General features: G+C 39.1%; 1 protein-coding gene and 1 long non-coding RNA gene across 6 annotated transcripts in view; one reads left to right on the top strand and one right to left on the bottom strand.

Annotated features, from left to right (window-relative positions):
* Positions 1-20,770, bottom strand: part of Sox6 (SRY-box transcription factor 6) — a 550,047-nt gene that overhangs the window by 496,501 nt on the left and 32,776 nt on the right. The window lies entirely within an intron of this gene.
* The window catches only part of LOC110316172, a 21,493-nt gene continuing 13,006 nt past the window's right edge, over positions 12,284-20,770 (top strand). The window contains exon 1 of the long non-coding RNA XR_002380257.1: positions 12,284-13,986. This is a non-coding gene — a long non-coding RNA (uncharacterized LOC110316172). The remainder of the gene's footprint in view (positions 13,987-20,770) is intronic.

Below are 20,770 nucleotides of genomic sequence, written 5' to 3' on the forward strand. Positions count from 1 at the left end.
GGGGAGGGAAGAGGAGGGGAGGGGAAAGAAAATTTATTGAATTCCACTCCCAGAATAAACTATACTCCAGGGCCCTCAAATGAGCACCATCCTTTTTACAAACAAGCTCCACTGGCTTCAAGAGCAAGAGACATTAGCAAAGATTCACCCAGAAACCTTCAACTGGAGCTTGGACATCATTATGACCTTTCATCCTACGAGCAAAACCTTCACAAAGCAACAGGCAAGGCACTAATGAGAGAGAGAGAGAGAGAGAGAGAGAGAGAGAGAGAGAGAGAGAGAGAGAGAGAGAGAAAGGTTTCTGCAGAAGTGTTAGTCTGAATGGTGCTCAGGGAGGAACCATCTTTACCTAAGCCCAAACGAAGATGTGTTCATGTTTCTATAACAGAGTTCCATGATGATGGAATCTTACATGTATATTCAAAAGTATCTTAGTTGTGGGGGGGTTATACTTTAAAACACTATCATTGACTCACTGAAATCAGTACTGGGATCCCTCTAAGAATGGATACACGCTTTAGAAATGAAGTAGAATGAAAAAGAAAAAATATAAGCTAGTGAAAATATCTAAAGGTAATGCATTTTTAAAATATATTTTCAGAATTAATAAAATTCTTTTTAAATATTTATTTTGGGCATATGTATATGCGCTTGACTATATGTATTACACCAAATTGTGCAGAAGTTCAAGGAAATCATAAGAGATGTAGGATCCCCTGAAAGTGCAATAACAGAGAGTAGTGAGCCACCATGCAGTGCTGGGAATCAAACCCAGGTCCTTTGCAAGAGCAACAAGTGCTCCTAACTGCCAAGCCTTCTCTCCAGCCAAGAACTGATAGCATTCTTTAGTTGAGAAACTATTTTCCACAAAACTCCAGAGTAAAAAGGTCTAACCTATGCTCTAAGAGCAAATGATATATCTGTTTATATTTTCTTTTGAAGGATGATTAATAATTTCCAAGTTTAGTCCTAAATGATAAACAATTCTAATTTCCCATAAAAGCAGCAGTAGAAAATGAGTACAATCCAGGAACTGGCTATGCAGTCTTTGTAGTTGTAAAAACTGTCCAACTCTGAATCAGGAAGTCATTTGTCTTACCAGGCAGGAGCATAGTACACATACTTGTGAGTCAAGACACAAGTCTCCCTGAGAAGGGCACTTTGAGCCAATCAGCTGTCATTACCTTCATTTCTCAAAATACTTGGTTAAATAAGTTGTGCTGGTTTGGGGAGGGGTTGTTTGTTTGTTTCATTTGTTTTGCTTTTTATGTTTATCCCAGACCTGTGCCATATTTAGTGTTACTCTCCATCTTGCAGGCATGTTACTCTCCAGATCACCTTCACATGAGGTGACAGTCATTGACTGTGAAGGCACAACAGGTGGGTCATATCAAAGGTCACAGTAGTTTTGTTCACAGGCCCAGACATGAGGTTTTCATTATCCTTAATAGAAACAGAAGCTGGCAATAAAAGCTTATCATTGAAATACCATCTCTCCACCCATTAAGATGCAATAACTTGCACAGTAGAACATTACACGTTCTGCTGCTAGCTAGCAGGACATGGTTATTTCTGAAGTGTTATTTATTTAAAAAAAAAATATAAATCTGATGACCTTTCCTGAAGAAGTAGAAAGGCTGATTATAAATTCCTATGAAATAGCCAAGCACCCAAAGCTATCTTGAAAAGGGTCGGCACTAGAACACTAACACTTCCAAATTCACCAGAAAAGCACAGTAATCACAAGTAGTGCTGGCCTAAGAGTGAGGAAAACTAATGGAACAGAAGAGAGAACTCAGAAGCAAGTGCAGACGTCCACAGGCGGATGAGCACCAAGGCATTCAGTGAGGAAAGAGTGGTCTGTTCAACAGTATGAAAGGAAACTGGATATATGTATGCAGATCCTCACTCACACCGTGTGCAAGAGAAGTCATTGTAAGACGTAGCAGAGTCCTAAACCTATGCATTAGGTACAGAGTCCTTGGTAAAAGCCCAGGGTATGTCTTCACAACCCTGGACTTCACACTTATTTCTTAGATATAGCATCAAAGGGGCTGGTGACAGAGCTCAGCAGTAAAACTTTTGCCATGCAAGCCGGCTGATCTGAATTCAATTCCTAGAACTAAGATAAAGGTGGAAACAGAGAACAGACACAGCTAAGTTGTTTTCTGACCTTCACATGCATGTGGTGTCACATGATCATCCAGATGCACATCATATATACACACATACAGACACAAACATATATATATGCACACAAACATATACATACAATACATGCACAGACACAAACAGATGTACGTATACATGCTAAATAATAATAATTGTTCAAGATAACACCCAAAACACTAGTAACTAAAAATATATATATTAAACTTCTTCAAACTTCATAACATTTTAAAAATATTTTTTAATTATGTATCTGTGTATGTGTGTGCCTATGAGTGCAGGCAGTCACAGAAACTAGAAGCCTTCAGTCCCTTGGTCCTAGAATTATGTACATTTGTGAAACACTAGGCACAGATATTGGGAAGTGAACTCAGGCCCTCTGCAAGAATAAAAAGCCCTCTTGTGTTATATTTCTGCAAGAATGATAAGAGCCACTCAGCACCTAAATTTTGGAACTTTTTATATATCAAAGAACACTACTTAACTTGAGAAGAAAACCCACAGAAAGTAGAAAATCTTAGCAAAACATAGTGTTATTTATGTTTGGGATATTTAATGTCCCAAATACAAACGAACTCCTCACTACCCAATACTAAAAATATTTTCTTAAATTGCAATTACTGAAAATGCAGTCATTTCCCAAAGAAAATATACAAATAGCCAAGAAGCACATGAGGAGTTGCATGCATTAGGAAATTTCACTGTGCAGTAGGAAAATAGAAGTCAGAACCACAGCAGAGGACCACTGAGTGCCCATGGTGAGAGAAATCAACAGCATCTGTGCACTGCTTGTGTGAATCTTAAAACACATCCACTGTGGAAAACAATTTCACACTTCCACAAAAGGTTAAGCACAAAATCACCAGATCCAGCAAATCAAAAACAGGTGCTAGGAAAGGCTTGTATGTAAACAGCCATCACAGCTTTGTTCATAGTTACCAAAGGTAGCCACAGCCCATTTCCTTAAACAGAGGACCAGACAACCAAAACGAAGGCACTGCTGTGCAACAGAACATGATTCACTTCAACAGAACACAAACATAAAAGCTCATACATGGGATAACAAAGATGAGCTAAGGAAAAATGCAGAAAAGTAAGCAAACCAGAAACAAAAGATGAAGGTTTGCATGGCACCGTTCATATAATGTATGCAAAACAGGCAAGTCCAGAGGAACTACAAGATTGCTTATTGCTTTTCAAGATCAGAAAACCTTTTCTCTTGCAATCTGTGAGTTTGCTAAAGCTATTGATTGTAAGAATTTTCAAGTTCATTTTCTCTCTGTCTCTGTCTGTCTCTTTCTCTCTCTCTTCTGTGTGTGTGTGTGTGTGTGTGTGAGAGAGAGAGAGAGAGAGAGAGAGAGAGAGAGAGAGAGAGAGAGAGAGAGAGCACAGATCAACATTAAGTGTCCTCCTCTGTCACTTAGTTTTAAAATTTGTTTCTGTGTGTGAGGATGTAGATGCCATGGTGTGGGAAGAGGGGGTCAGAAGACAACTATGGAACTGAACTCAAATCATCAGGCTTGAACAGCAAGTGGCCCCCACAACTCTGCCTTTGAGATAAGGTCTCTGGTTAAACCTAATACTCGCTGAGACAGTAATGTACCTGGCCAACCAGCTGCAGGGACCCCCTTGTGCCCACTTCTCCAGGGCTGAGCTCACAGATGTGAACTATCATAGCCAATTTTTTACATTATGTGCTGGGGATTCAAACTCAGGGTCTCAAAATATGCAGCAAGTGCTTACTTGACTGAGCCATCTCTCCATCCCAGAAAAAAAAAAAAAAAAGCTAGTTTTATTGACAGTTTTTCTATCTTGGTGGGGCAGGAAGTATTGGGTTAAATAGGGACCCAGAACTTGCCTCTAAATCCTCTAATCCAAAATAGTTTGATTATGTTGATAATGCACATGTAAATAATTTTATCATAAATTTCACATATAAATTGGATGTTATAATAGATAATGAAAACAATTAAAACTGTCACTACTTTTAAATTATCTTTTCCCTCTTGTGATACTGAAATTACAACTAGCATTTAATTCTTTGATTTATGGCTCTTAAAGCATTTTATTACATTCACTTATTTATCCATGTGTATTTGATGGGTATATGTATCACGGTACTCTTGTAAAGGTCACAAGACAACTTGCAAGAGTCATTTCTCTCCCTCCTTGTGTGGGTCCTGGGCATGGAATTCAAGGATCAGGTTTCACCAAAGGTAGCTCTTCCCATTGAGCCATTTCCATAGTTCTGATGTATGACTTTCAAAGAAGTGAGCTACCAGGAAGATCATCAAAATTTGAGTGCAATATTACCAGGTATTTCGTACACCTTTGGGAGTCCTGCCTCTTAAACTATCAAGAGTGTAGTTTGTTATGAGATTGGAAGTTCTAGAGACACAAATGAAGTGAGTTTGTAGAGTCAGCTGCTACCTCACACTGCAGTCACTGTCTAGTAGATAATGTTAATAGGATGTCTGCAGAGGTAGGCAGACAAAGCCCTCCATACACAGGAGGAAGTGTAGAAGTCCACCATCTAAAAATGAATGTGGTTGTAGTCTAAGAATTAGATAAATATAAAAATTGATTTCCATATACATTTTAAGCCTAGTATTGCATTGATTAGTCAAATGCTGGGGAAAAAAAAACAAAGCAGATCAGTGAGCACCATTGGCTCTGTGCCATTGGCACCCTGCTGGTGCTCAGAGCCTCCACTCTAACACATGTTGACTTCTGGAGCTTTGCCACTCATTCAAACATACCTTTAAAAATGACTTTTTAAATTTTCCTACCTTAGCATTTGCCAATCCATTCCACTTTTGCTCTATAATGCCCTCTCTAAACATAGCTTTTTGTCAAAAAAAAAAAAAGATTGTTTTCAAAACTCTAATAATTTCCAACTGATAAATGGCTGAGTTACCTTTGTGCTTCTTTTCATTCGCCCAAAGACTACAAAAACCTCCTGGACCATTCCTGTTCTTTCATCTCTTTTTAAATGTCAGTTAGATGGCCCCACTTAACATGTGATAGCCATCTTCTACCAATGATCACCAGCCAGGTGATGCCATCCCTGCTTGGAACTCTACCCATCTACTTTTGGGTAGGCCTGACCTCACTCTCTAAAGTCAATCTGAAGTTGTCTGTGGTAAATTCAGGTAAACTTAGCTCCTCCCCCAACGCCAGTCTTCAGCCAGCACAGCACTTGCTGATGGATACTGTAGAAACCTAGGCTTTGCATGAGCTGAGCTAAAGCCATTTGACCCTCTGGATCCCAGTGCACTTAGAGCACTTAAAGGAATTTGTAAAAGTAAAACAGTTGCTGTCCCATGGAGGGGGAAGTCTTTCTCTTCTGTCCAATTAGATGCCTTTTCCAGAATTTGTGGCGCTGCATTGACTGAGAAAGGACTCATCTTAACATCTTGTTAAGCTAAGAGTGTCCATGCTGACTCCTACAGGGAACTGATAAGGTAGTCCTACACTACAGAGGTCACAAGAACGGTTATGAAGTTATACTCTTGGTCTGATGGGGCCATTTTGCCTAAACAAATGGAGATGCTGTTTTCATTATTTGTGGGATAGGGTCCATTGTACTGCTCATGCACAAAGTACCCATGTCTTAAATCTGAATACATCTGCAATTTAAGAGTCTCACCTGTTCTGAGTAGTTAAGTCCTCCAACTCAGCATCCCTGAGTCTTCTTTGATGGAAATATCAAAAGTGAACAAGTTGATCCAAGTAGAATAGAATTTTTGTATATATTATTCCCAAAAGTACAAAATTAATTTTTTTGTACAGTAGAAAAGTGCATTGAATCACAACTGGGAAACCTCTCCATTTGAAAAGATGCCTTTTCCATTAAATTATTAAGAAGTCTATGTCTCAGGGGAGAGACTTTTCAAATTAGAACAGGACAGGTGGAGGGAGTCTTTCTAGTGCACACAAGAGGGCTTTTAAAGGATAGTCAGTGCAGGAGACAGTGCACTTGGTTCTCAGCCCTTAACTGGAAGATTCTTCACTCCAAATCTAGATTTAAGGAAAAAAAAAAAAAAACGTTTAGGAATGTAATTAAAGAAACAGGCACAGCAAGGATACCAGAAAATACAGAAATAAACAGTATTAAAATCTACCACGTTGATCAGTATTAAAGATTGTAGAAAAATAAAGGAAAGTGGTAACTGAGAAACATTCCCAAAAGATATAATAAGAAAATTATCAGAAGACTTAAAAAGGGATTAGAAATGTATGTTCGATCTAAAAACTGGACATTATCTATTTAAATTATACAAAAGCCTCAGACAGACAGACAGACAGACAGACAGGCAGGCAGGCAGTGCAAAGACTCCTGAGAAAGCAGATACATCCAGGCTGGGGTGCTCTTTAGCTGTGTACAAAATAATGGTACCTGCACACATAACGAAGAGTAACAGTTGTTTTGGAGATTTGTGAAATGGACCCATTATGTGCCAAAGCACTGTACCACCAGAAGGATTTATGCATATGATCAAACATAAGCTGATGTTAAGAATACTCAGGAGACAGTAGATAAACTGTGCAGGCGGCACCACTGAGAGTCAAACAGAGGATAGTGGCACAGAAAGATAATAAAAATGCAAAGTTTTGTTCCTCTCCACTGCTGAATTATGGACTTGTAAACTGATAATAAACTAATGTGATATGGATAGTAAAATATTAAAACAGATTTTATATATATAATGTATATATATATATATATATATATATATATATATATATATATATGCATATACATGCATGCTTAGGCTTACAAAGAAGAAGAAAATTATGTGCTATGACCAGGAGAGAAGTCAGTCAATAGAAACAGACACAGAAGTGAAAAACAACAGATTTAACAGGTACATAGATATGTAAAATGCCAATGTGTTCAAAAATACAAACTTGTTGAAAAGAAAAATGGAAGGTACAAAACGAACATGTAAAGCAAAAAAAGAAATACTATCCAGAATGGAAGGCTCTCAGACTGTGTTAACAATAGAACTTGATGAGGTAGCAATGTAAACCATTCAATATGAAGTACAGAGAAAAAAAAGAAGAAAATTAACAGGGTATCAAACAATCTAACATACATGGGAGTCCCAAGATAAAGGAGATATCAAATGAAGAATCTAGCCAAAGCTTTACAAATGTGAATAAAACTATAAATTCACAAATCTGGGGACATCAAAAAAGGCACAAGAAGAGTTAACAAGTGGAATCACTTAAAGAGAACACAAGTACATCATAATCAAGCTACTGCCCAAAAAAAAAGGAGAAGAAATGCCTTAGAACTAACCACAAGAAAAGCTAATTAATATATATAACACACTACAGATAGAGCAATGGAAATAATGACAGCAGACTTTGCATTATGATGCAACGTCATTACCATACAAAAAAAAGTGGATGACTTTCTAAATATATTTCTAACACAAAGGCAAAAATCAAGATTTTTTTTTCACACTGATGAAAGTTAACAGATAATTCTTCATCAGTAAACCTACACTACAAGAAATGTTAAATAAACTAAGTATTGATACACTAGACAACATCTAGAGCCAGCCAAAAATGAAAATAATTTTTCTAAACATTTATTCACAAAGCATTGCTACCCCTGTTTAGCTCTCTTAGCATGACAGAGGTTTGGGGCATGTGTGTACATGCACATGCATCTAAATGCTTTATATAATATTCCTGAAAGTCATAAATGAAGACCTGAAAGGTTACAATGAGACCCCTGTGCCATAAGTAAACATCACAGGTCTCTGACACGGTTTGAGAACCAGGAAAATTAAAACAGCATTGCATAATACCTATCTTAATGGGAATGAAAATCCTTAATTCTGAGAAACAATACTGTGTGAGTACATGGACTGTTTTCATACAATGGTAATTACTTCATTTCATAGTAAATATAATAATCACTAAATGTTAGTATCACCAAAAAATTGAAGTCTAAACATGAAGCCTGGGAATTTATCATTGTTACAAAATATTTTCTTTGTATCTCTTCTTTTAGTGACTAATCTACCTGACACAACAGCAATTCATAACTACCCAGCATCCACCCCTCTCTGCTGAGATCATATTTTTAAAGAGGTACAGACCCCAGGAACATCTAGCATGGATTTGCTCCTGGGAGGATATGGCTCTAAAATGTCCCCTGACGGCCATATGTTGAGGACTTGGCAAGGAGATTGTGTTGCTACTGGGAGTCAGCAAGACTTTAAGAGGTAGCCTACTGAAACAAGTCAAGTCACAAGGGACAAAACTTTGGTGGAGGCTGGGGTCAATGGCTGTTGCTCTCAGCTTCCCAGCTGCCAGAAGCTAGCAGCTTTGCTTTCTGGAATATTCCCCACCATGATTGTTCTGCTTTGCCATAGACCCAAAAGAATAACACCAAGTGACTACGGACTGAACTTTCTAAAACTGTGGACCAAGCCTTTCATCATAAGCCGGGTCTTTCCGGTATTTCTGTCACAACAGAAATCTGACTAACACATACCCAGAAAAAAGCATTAAAGTAAAAATCAATTCACAATATTAAGATAGATGAGTTTCATCTCTGACTTACAAACTTCATTATTCAGGACCTTTACTGCTATCAACAAAAACCTTATCTACAAGATAAATAATATGTTACTTTTAGTTAATGAACTAATAACTGTCTTTTGGTTTTTAAAATGTTCATAGTTGTCATAAAAGCTTTCCTTGCAATGTTACATGTAACTTTTGTCTTATTATTTTCAACACTAGCCAGTAAAAGTAAACACACAGAAAAGAGTAAGACAGACAATGTGTTTACAACCCTTTGGAATGAGGTTTCTCACACTTCTGCCACATTCGGGCTCAGAGGAAGAGTGATTCTCCTGTTTTACAATCAAGGGGAAACACGATTGGATGAAAATCACTGCAAAAGGATGGCGTGGAACTAAGGACTGAGTGCTCTCCACCCTCCCATTGAGTTCCCTTCTCAGTCACCACTGAGTGTCTAGCACACACCAGGCCCCATGTCATGCATTGAGACAGAACAGTTCAGAAGGTGTCATCCCTATGTTCACGTGCCTATGTTTGATTTTACCCAAGACCCACTAACTGTGACAGCTAATTATATGTTATCTGGCCCAACCCTTGATAATGATTTCTCTCAAATTACCTAAAACTGTCCTTATTCCCTTAACAATCTAACTACTATACCATAAATGTTGACAATTTCAGAAGACACAAAATAATCATTTCCTGTAAGCTACTAGAATTCAAATGAAGTCTTTCAAGAGAGAGGTCAGTTTGAACTTTCCAATAAGCCTCACATGCAATGGAAATACAAATGCAGAGGGAGAGGAGAAAAGAACCCTTTGTACCTGCCAAACTCAGCAGTTGAGTTCTCACTTTAGAAATCAGTTGTTCTGCAGGCAGCGACATAATGATGGGGGGGGGGAGTAATTACAATTAGGTGGCTATTTTGATTTCTCTTGCCATAGTATCTGTATTGAATGTCACTTGATTTGTACAAAAAATAAGGTCACTGATTGCCTAAAATATATACAGGATTACGTCTATGAGTGCCTCATGGAGAAATGTCTACAAATGGAGGATATCGCCATTTAAATCACATACAAGCTGTTGAGACAATTTGAAAAATTCACAGCCAAAAATAAACAGTCAAAAAACAAACAAACAAGCAAATGGAATTCATAGTCTCAATAGCAAAATTCAACAATCTGAAAGAAAAGAATGTTTTAACTTGCACCTTAAAAACTTGACAATGCTATGAAAACTTATTACAGCTTTCAGTGTGTGCATTTAATCTAAATTACCACTAATTAGCTGATCATCTACCAAGATAGCTATAATTATTTCTTTTTCAAATCATTTTTTCTCAGGTGTGGTATGTAATTTAAGCATGTGCTTCTCAAATAAAATATACTGGCATCATTATTATTACATATAAAGTTTTAAGCACATAAAAATTTTTGTCAAAGAATTTTGCCTATCAGATTATTAAATCACTTTTTAAAATAGAAATATTATTAAACAGAAATTCTTTAACCATGTGCCTTTGACTACTTAGGTAAAATTATGAAAATATTCATATTTACCAATGATCTAGTGACACTCCGGTAATTTTACATCCAGATGTGTTTAATATACATACTTCCCAAAATTCTGATCTAGATAAGCAGATTGAGAAGCAGACATGGAACTTCTAGATGTCTTGCACCTCTATTATTTATGTAATAAAAGCTTTCCTGCATTTGAGTCAAAATGAACATGTGTAAGAAATCACAGCTCTTGTTTATAGTCTATTATCTTCTACCTCAGGCATCCAACAAAAGGCCCCTAGCTGAACATATAGGAACCAATCCCTTAGTGACAGTTCAAATCGTCAAAATGACTGGGAATATTACTCAGATAATTATGATAATTATCAAAACTTCATTATAGCCTGAGAGAAGAAAGAAAACAAATCAAAACCACTGATACACAGGTCCCCAAATTAACACTGTCAATGAAATGAAGGCTGTCACTATGTGGTAGCTCACCATTCTCTCCCAGCCTCCACAATTCCTACATTTTCTCTCACTAAAACAAAATTACTGGATCTTGTTTGTTTTGTTTTTCTATCTGTTTGGAGACAAGGTCTCATGCCTCCCAAGCTGGCCTCAAACTCATTATGTAGTTGAGGATGGCCTTCACCTCCTGGTCCTTCTGCTTCCACCTCCCAAGCGCTGAGATGGCAGGCATCTGTGACCATGCCGGCCTCCACTGTGTCTATCATCGCAATACTCAAATGTAATAAAGCACAACTTTAAACCCTTCTGTCTGTGAACTATTTTAATATAGTCACAGGATTACACAGAGAATTGACCTGGAAAAACAAATATTTTTAACCTATACTAGTCTCTACAACCTTCTCTTTGTAGATTAAAATATTTAATGATCCAGTCAAATAAAGTACCCAGTATGAGGCCATGTAAGGTGGTTCTGCTTTCAGCAGATATCATTTTATCTAATCATAAATTTACTTGTAAATACTTGGTGGTAACATTTAATTGTTCAGCAGCTTTATTTTTATTTTTAAAAAACATAGAATGCACACAAATTTGATTTTGTGCCAATAAATAATCCAAAGGTCTCAGCTAAGACTACCGAAATGATTATAGGTAGATGCATAAGATTTTCTGCCTTTACTCTCTGTTTATTATATTTACACATGATGACTTAACTGCCACATTTGAGTTTCCATTTTCACTGTCAACTGAATGCATTCCAAGTGTAATGCTTCTCTTTAGGTATATTCAGTGCCTTGATCAGAATTTGTAAACGCATCTGTCTTTTACATAAAATTTCAGATCTCCATCCAGACTTCCTTTATTTACTGGAAAGTGTTATTGAAGATGTCAAAGTACCATGGACATAGTTTGTGTATGCCCACATGAAGTGTGAGGACCAGCCAAGCAGGACTAGGAATTTTTCAATTCAGTGTATAAACTTCATGTGACAGATTTCTTAACCCTGTCCCTTTCCATTTTAGCTTGGTAACCTTTTCTGCCTATTTTATAACCTGAATTGTCCCCTGTAAATATATTCCTTGTGAAAGATCTCCAGCAAACCCATTTCACATCAAAATTCTTTCTCGACTATACACTACCCCTAGAACATTCTCGATAGTTCCACCTTAACAATTTCCATTGTGAAGCTGGCAATCTCCACAGAGAAGTTAATCTAAACAAAGTTCCATCCCCTCATCATTCTATAATCACTTTGCTTATATATAAAATTTTCTTAGGTGATTAACACAAATATCCTTATTTCTCACCTGAAATTTCACCTTTATGATTCAAAATTGTCACATTGGCAACTGCCTTATTTATTGGTTATAAAAAAATATCAGTAATGTTATCATAGTTAGGTCTTACAAAGCCATGGAAATCTTTCCTGTCTCGTGTAGCACAAGAATTGCTCCTTTTTCAGACCAAAGTATCATCATTGTACTTGAGGTAACAGAGAGACCTCACAGCCCTTTTGTTACAGAGCTACATCACAATGACTAACAAAGGCCAGCTTGGTGACAAGATGAGCTCCATCAACTAAAGACACCTGCACATTTCACATGCTGGCTCTGCCCTCAACAACTCAAAGCACTATTTCAAAATTTCAATATCTTAAATATTTTTTGACTCATGTTTTCTAATTATCAAGAACATGAGAGTCCTTTTCACTTCACCAGATGCTCGGGAAGAAGTTAATGACCTTGGGAACTGAAGGAAGAAGATGCATCTAGCCGATTTGCCCAGGTGGGGGAGTACAGCACAGAAAGCTTATAAATTACCATTGCTGGCAAAACAACCAACTGTCCTAGCTGTATCTAGAAAAGTTGTTTCCTAACATGTGAAAATGTTTTGATCTTTCTCCTATGCAACACTCTCCAGAAGGACTACCTGCCTCTTTATCTTCAAGAGATGAGGGATTGCTCTCATGCCTCTCAAGGCCTACTGAGCAGAAAGATAAGGGTCTTCAATGGAACTGTCCACTAGGACTAGAAAGCCTCGCTCCGCTCCTAGGACTTTCTCCTGCGTCCCTTGGGAATTCTTTCCTCAGCAGAAACTCCAGATTTCCAACCTTCTAGGGGCGAAGGGCCGCCCTCTGGCCAACTGAGAAGGCAAGGCCCTGCATTTCAGTTGCGATTGTGCAAAGATATAAGTGCAGGGACTGAAGGAGCCAAGGTGTTGTGAAAGCTCACCTTGTGAGCAAAGGAGCCTGTAGCAGTGTGTTCCTCTCCTGATTCACACCAAGAGTTCTCAGCTAAATAGCAGCCTTTCTGTCAGAGTGAAAAACAAAGCCTTCTCACAGTGCTTGCATTTGTGATACATCTGTTAAAAGTGGCTTTTTTAGCATCAGAAAGCATTTTAATTGTAGTAAACTGAACAATGCAGAAATTGTTTGAAGAGGAGATTAAATTTAATGAAATTCACAAACAACCCCTTTTAGAAAGTAACAACAATTTTTGAACATTAAAGAGGAGCTCATTATATCAAGACAGCTCCACTGTGAAAAGCGGTCTGACTTCAATCACCGCATATCCACATGTTAATGAACTTCTGTGTAAAAGCAGGCACCGAGAGGGAAGTAATAGGAACAGTGTCTCCATGAGTGTTTGCGAGAGGAAAAAATCTCCTTTAATCAATAACACACCTTCTCACATGCACCATAATACTGACTAGGACTCTTTCAAAGGACACAGAAGGAAGATACTGCTTGAAAGTCCCTTTAAGACATTACACAGCTTGTACTTTCTTCAGGGTTCACATGCTGTCAGCAACCCAGCTCCGAAGACTTTCAAGTTCCAACAGACACAGCCTAGTACAGTCTTCATCATCATAATTTCAGTGCTGCCCCTGATCAAACAGACAAATCTGAAACTGAAGACTAAGAGGCAACCAGTGACCTTTGATTAGGACCATGAGCCTCCATTGTAATATAATGCCTCATTCATTGCTCTCTGGGCCCAACAAGGAAGTATGTTACTGACTGAAAGGATGTCACTAGCAGGCTTATCCCTCACAATGATTTCCATCACTAACTGTTAAATTTTTCATTTGCAGCAAGTGGCACCAGGTGTTTAAAAAAGAAACAAAAAAACAAACCCCAAGACATAGAAAATCAGTTTCCTGCCTTGCAAATAAATGAATCATTTTACCTCATCTACCTGTTACTCACTTTCAGGCCTTATTAACTGCATTGTGCTAATCTTTCAAAACTGTAATTTGAACAATATTGGTTTGTTGCTACTACTTAGAATCTAAGGTATGCTAATAATATTTCCTTTGAGACTCTGACTTCCCTAGGCTATTAGTGCACCAGTCATGTGCATGCCCATAGAGTTTATTTTAATCAATGCAAAGTTTTGAATTTTAAGTTTATTTTTCCTTGCCTTTTACAATGTTCTCTGCCAAAGAAAAAATGAGTTTTCAGACTATAGGCATAGTCCGCATATTTTGGTGACAAACATTAGGCTGCCCTTAAGATCTCAAGAAAGTAAACTATGAGTTCAATTATGATTGAGGTACTGGGTGTGGAGACAGGGTGAGAAAGTTTTCAAAGCCAGTCCATCACAAATATGTTAGAATCCCACAAAGGAACTATTAAAGTGAGTTCAAATGAAAGCTGGAATGGCTAGGGATCTACGGTTCTGTGGCATCTATACCTCACAGGCAGTCCAATACAGCACAACATTAAAACATTCTAGATCTAGCACTTAGGAAGCAGATGCAGACAGATTTCTGAGGCCAGCCTGGTCTACATAGTGAGTTACAGGACAAGCCATTCTAAACAGAGAGGCCCTAAAACAAAACGAAACAAAACAAAATCATGTCAATTCTTACTCCATGTAATGGCCAGTATTGTCATCTTTTATTGAGCCCAAATCTAATGCTTGGCATTACATATATCAATCAACATATGAATCTATTCTATAGATATGCATGTACTATGTGTATTTATGTAGAATATATACAAGTTGGAAGGTAAGAATTAGAAAAGTGTTGTTTATAATTCAAACTGGAATGGGAAAGAAGAAAAGAGAAAAGAAGTAAAGACAGAGAAGTGGAAGAGGGAGAGGAAGGAGAGGAGAAAATCAGAAGGAGGAAAGATAGAAGGAGTGAAGAGGGAAGGAGAGGGAGGGCCTGCCACACCATTCTGTCTACTCTGCAACTGCACAGTGACACCTACATGGTCACATCATTCTACTGCTTTTGAACACCACTTTTCCCAGTAATCCAAGTTCCTGTGAACATCTATGGCTGTAATGCCTTGCCTAAGATAAACAAAGACACCAAACTGAGATAAATACTGAGAAATGAATGCAAGGACTTGGCCCTGGGTAATAGAAACTTACAATTTCAATCATTTGCCAAGTCAACTGAGTCAAAAAAAAACTGAAGTTCATGAGGGCCTGACTCTTTTCTCTACACTGCTGTATCTCAGAACTAGAACAATAGGCACTTAACCGAAAGTGTTTTAATGATATATATAATCAGAAACTTGAGAGATGGTCCAGTGGTCAAGAACACTTGCTGCTCTTCCACAGGACCAAAGCTGAGTTCCCAACACACACAGAAAATGGCTTACCTATAACCTTCAGCTCCAGGAGATCACATGCTCTCCTCTGGCCTCCATAGACATCTGCACACACATGTGCATACACACACATAAATAAAAACAAATCTCAAAGTAAGAAGAACTGTGCAAATTGTTTTCATATTGTCAGCAGGAATGTTTTCTGATCCAGGGCAGTAGTTCCTAAGATATGATCATGGGCTCCTTCCAGAGGTCTCCAAGGTAAATTTTGTTACAGGAGGATAAAATACCCTTCTCACTCTTCTTTCTGTATCCAGAGGCTGGTTAGTGACATCATACCTCTAGAGATAACTGCTCTTTTGTTACACATCACCAGATAAGGAATTTCCAAGTCTGAAAAGATGGAGTAGGATCCTTTCCCATTTTCTATCCTCTACAGACAATTAACACAAAAATAAGAAGACACCAGCAGGTGGGGGAAAGGTAGACCAGCCAAGAGAACTCACAACCCTGCTGGGCCTTCCCCGAGATATCTTTCAGCTGCATCTTTCCCCTTGAACTGAAGATGCAAACAGCCAAAGAACACCAATAGACACAAGCAAAACACATCCCAAGTACAACCTAGGAAACCAATAGACACAGACAAACATGTCCCAAGAGCAGTCTGTTATCTTTGGCCTAATGACCAGGAAATTGAAAGAATTAGGCAAGGCAACCCATCCTACAATAACCGCTCTGACTTCAAGTTGACACTGGAGAGGAAAAGGTCTTGTAGAGCCCTCTCAAGTGATTCAAACAAAAGCCACATGGAAACTAGAGTCCCACTTTCTCATGGCTGTAAATTAGGCTCTGAACATCACACTCTTGTCTCAGAATTGTCAGAAAGGGCCAGGGAGAGGCCTTTACCCTGCCAGTCAGTAACTGCCTCTCTGGTTGTGCTGTCCCAGGTCACGGTATCCTCCCACTCTCACTAAAGTGATATCAGAATGCACCCACAGGAGAGTCCAACAGCACTGCCCATTGGCCAAAGGTCATCTCCACTTTAATATCAATGAGCATCATTCTGAGAGTCGGAACTTCTCACCCAGAAATAACAAGAATCTTGTCACTAGATGGGCACGTGAACTGCTAAATCCACCTGGCAGTAAAAGAGCAGCATCCTTCCCTGCTTCAAAGGGAAGATGTCATAAGATAGTACCAAGTTGTCCAGGTTTAAATCAAAATGCATTGTCAAAGAGCCAGAAAGTTCTCAAATTAAATGAACAACTCAATCAATAGATAATAACACCTAAATATTAGAATTGTCTGGCAAACATGTTAAGCAGCCATGATTTAAGAAAGTATTTAAGTGTCCTGCAAAGAAGTAGCTGTGGGCCAACATGGAATGACAGGATCCTGCATAATACCCTTGTCCACAAGGACTGGCAGCAGTGAAGGAACATTTAGTTTAACTGGCAACCCCAGAAGACCAGTAGACCAAGACCCAGCTGGCAAAAGCATGCCATGTCGGCCTTACCCTGCATCAGGCCCATAGTAAGGTACCCCACAGTGAGAAAACACACCCGGACGAATGCTCACAGGGACTTCGGTCTAGAAGGGCTCAGGGTGAACAGCATTCTTAACTAAATGCACAGACCATGGCATCTCTAAGAACTCATTGCAACAGTCCCTCAAGGCCAATGAATGGCCATGAGGAAGGACTCTTCCAAACACACATTCTTCCCCTGGAAACCCTTCCTCACCAAGAAGTGAGACAGATCTGCTAAGAACTCAAATTGGCAACCCAGGTAACATCTCGTAAGTTTACAGAAAGAGAAAGCCAGAATCATTATGACCAAGAGAAGAGTTTTATGGCTTTTGCCAGTCTCCATAGGGTCTATGGCAAGGTCTCCGGCATCCTAGCAAACAGGACCAAGGAAGCTGTAGAGCAAAATATTGAATAGAAAAAGTAATGTTTTGCTTGGGCACTGTGATAAATTTTCAGTAAAGCAGAAAAAAATGAAAACTTTTAGAACTGGAAAATAAAAATAAAATATTCAAAAGAGAGGATTGATCAGGATGAAAAGGACAGAAAGACCACTGGCTCTGTTAGGAAACAGGAGGATGCATCCAGTCTAAGCAACAGAGACAAGTGAGGCTTCAAAAAAGATGAACCAAGGCTCAGAAACCTTTGGGAAATGCCATGTCAGTTACAGGGAAACAAAGTTCACACAACAGCAGACTTCTCATCAGAAACCCTCAGAGCCAGAAGGGAGTGGCCTGATATTTGTTAAGTGCTAAAAGACAGACAAAACCCTACACAGTGAACCATTCTTCAGGAATGTGGGTGAAATCTAAACATTTCTCAGAAGAAAACATGAAGAGAGTTTATACAAAGCAAGATCAGGCACAAAGAATGTAGAAGGAAGTTCTTTGTTTGTTTGTTTGTTTGTTTTTTTGTTTGTTTTTTTGAGACAGGGTTTCTCTGTATAGCTAGAAGGAAGTTCTTCAAGCAGAAAGGCCACAAAACACTGAAAGGTTAGGAAGAAGAGACCACGGCAGGCAGCACAGTGGTAACGTGCTTAACTGGCCTGCACGAGGCCTTGAGCGCAGGCCTGTGAGGGAGCAAGAGAGGAAAACATGAATCAATCAATTTGCCTTCTCCTCTTGAGTCTACTGGATTATATAAAGCACATTACCCAAACATAGACCAAACAATTCTAATGTAAATGAAATAATCAACAGGGGAAATAATTCCAATGCAGTAAATACCAATTAAAATAGCCCACATGAGGCCGGGTGTGGTGTCGCACGCCTTTAATCCCAGCACTTGGGAGGCACAGGCAGGCGGATTTCTGAGTTCGAGGCCAGCCTGGTCTACAAAGTGAGTTCCAGGACAGCCAGGGCAATAAAGAGAAACCCTGTCTCGAAAAACCAAAAAATAAATAAATAAAATAAAATAAAACAGCCCACATGAACAAAAACTTTAAGTGTGCAAAGAGACACCAAACACCAATAGTAAAGAACAAAACTGACTCTGATTTAGGGCACTAATTCTCCAGATTGCTCAGAGTAACCTAAGGCAAACGTTAACAGCCTGTAGTAAGGGGACCCTCCAGAATGCACCAGACACCTGGGAGGTGAGAGACTCTAAGGACTCAAAGGGAGGGACCTCAGATGAAATGCCCAACAGTAGGGAGAGGGAACTTATAGAGCCCACCTCCAACAGGAAGAGAGGGCATCAAGTGAGGGGGGGTTGCCGTCCCACAGTCAAAACTCTGACCCACAATTGTTCCTGTCTGAAAGAACTGCAGGGATGGAAATGGAGAGGAGCCTGAGGAAAAGAAGGTCCAGCAACAGGCCCGAAGTAGAAGCCAGCTCAAGGTGAGGTCCCAAGGCCTGACATTATGACTGAGGCTATGGAGTGCTCACAAAAAGGAATCTATCATGACAGCACTCTGAAAGACCCAACAAGCAGCTGAAAGAGTCAGATGCAGATATTTGCACCCAGCCAATGGACAGAAACTTCTGACCCCTATGGTTGAATTAGGGAAAGGCTGAAAGAAGCTGAGGAGGGTGACCCTGTAGGAGGACCAGCAGTTTCAATTAACCTGGCCCTGGAGATCTCTCAAACACTGGACCACCAACCAGGCATCATACACCAGCTGAGATGAGGTCCCCTACACACATACAGCTAATGTCTGCCAGGTCTGGGTTCAGTCAGAGAAGATGCACCTAACCCCCAAGAGATTGGAGGCCCCAGGGAGTTTAAAGGTCTGGTTGTGTGGGGGGTAGAGGGTGGGGACATCCTCATGGAGACAGGAGGTGGGGAGGAAATATAGAATGTGGAACAGTAGGAGGTGGACTGGGGCGGGGAATAAAATCTGGAGTGTAAATAAATAAATAAATAAATAAAAGACCAAAAACAAAAAACAACAACAACAACAACAACAGCAAAAGCCTGAAGTAGAGGCAACATCTTCTCTGACTCATTTTCAAAGTCCAGTAAGACTAAACTGAATATTATAAGTCTCTAAAATTATTTAATTATCATATGTTCTAGGAGAGTTAGAATTCTGTTCTTGTAACAGCACATTCTGAGGAATGAACCATCCATGTAACATTGAGATGTATCCTAAATGGGATCATTCCTGCTGTGGGAAAAAGCAGACAAAGTCTCCAAGCCTAGTATATTTCACCATACCCAGAGAGCTCAAATGAACTCCTATTATCCTTTTGTTTTCTCTCCAGCACTCTCCCTTCAAGAAATAGACATGACAGAGTAGAAGAGGAAATGTGGGGGAAACAGGTAACAATACAGATCTTTCTAAAAGTCATATGGAAACCCACTTCTGTAGAAGATTCCATACTCATATTTATATGTGGATATATATTACATACATACATAGAGGGAGAAAGAGAGTGTGTGGGGGTGGGTGGGTGGTATGTGTGTTAAGTTACTCTTTAACAGGTCAACAATGCCCCTATACTACATACCACTAGGCATCTATTAGATGAAAATCCAGTGTCCAGAGTAGGTTTCCTCCTTTGAAATTCTTGCCTAATGAGGCCCCATAAATACCCAAAATATTACTATTACCAGTGTTCTTGGTTACCCTCCAGAACTTGATGCTAAGAGCTTATTGTCCCATTGTTGAGTTACTGAATGTGGAAATAAGCTGATAATGATCTAGAAGCTTCACTCCTACTTCTTAGTTTTCACAGTGCTAGACTTATGCATGCTAGATGATTAAAAGAATTATCATTAATAGTACCCAGCTGTGAACCCTACAAGCTACAGTGAAGACTGGTTTGGCAAGATAGGCCCACTAGTACAATAGCAGCAGGAACATTATGGGAGTAACCAACAACTTTGGGATTTTATTATAACTCTCTCTCCATGAGACAAAACCCATACTTGCTACCATTGTTGGGCCAAGATCTATCTATAGATAGTCAAGTCACAGAGCCTAAGAGAAAATCTACAACTATTTATTTTTCTAAAACAGTACTAAACTGACTTTAATGACTTATCATTTTACCTATTATCTTAACTCTCACCTGAGAAGCTTCTATTTGCAGTACAAAATTATTAACACAGAGATCCACAACTGGCCAAGGTACAGAGAATAAGAGGCTTCAGAAAGCTCAGCCCTAAAGAGAACATATACACTGCACTCCCTTCTCACAAGAATCAGGCAATTATTATGGAAGAAGGCACAGAAAGAGTTTAAGACCCAGAGGTGTGGACAACTATACAAAAACTATCTGATTGATACAGTATGACAGCTGCACATATGAACTCACAGTGATTGGGACATGTCTTAGTCAGGGTTTCTATTCCTGCACAAACATCATGACCAAGAAGCAGTTTGGAGAGGAAAGGGTTTATTCGGCTTACATTTCCATACTGCTGTTGATCACCAAAAGATGCAGAACTGGAACTCAAGCAGGTCAGAAAGCAGGAGCTGATGCAGAAGCCATCTTTACTGGCTTGCCTCCCCTGGCTTGCTCAGCCTGCTCTCTTGTAGAA

Source organism: Mus pahari, chromosome 1 (genome assembly GCF_900095145.1).
Source record: "Mus pahari chromosome 1, PAHARI_EIJ_v1.1, whole genome shotgun sequence".
NCBI classification, from domain to species: Eukaryota; Metazoa; Chordata; class Mammalia; order Rodentia; family Muridae; genus Mus; species Mus pahari.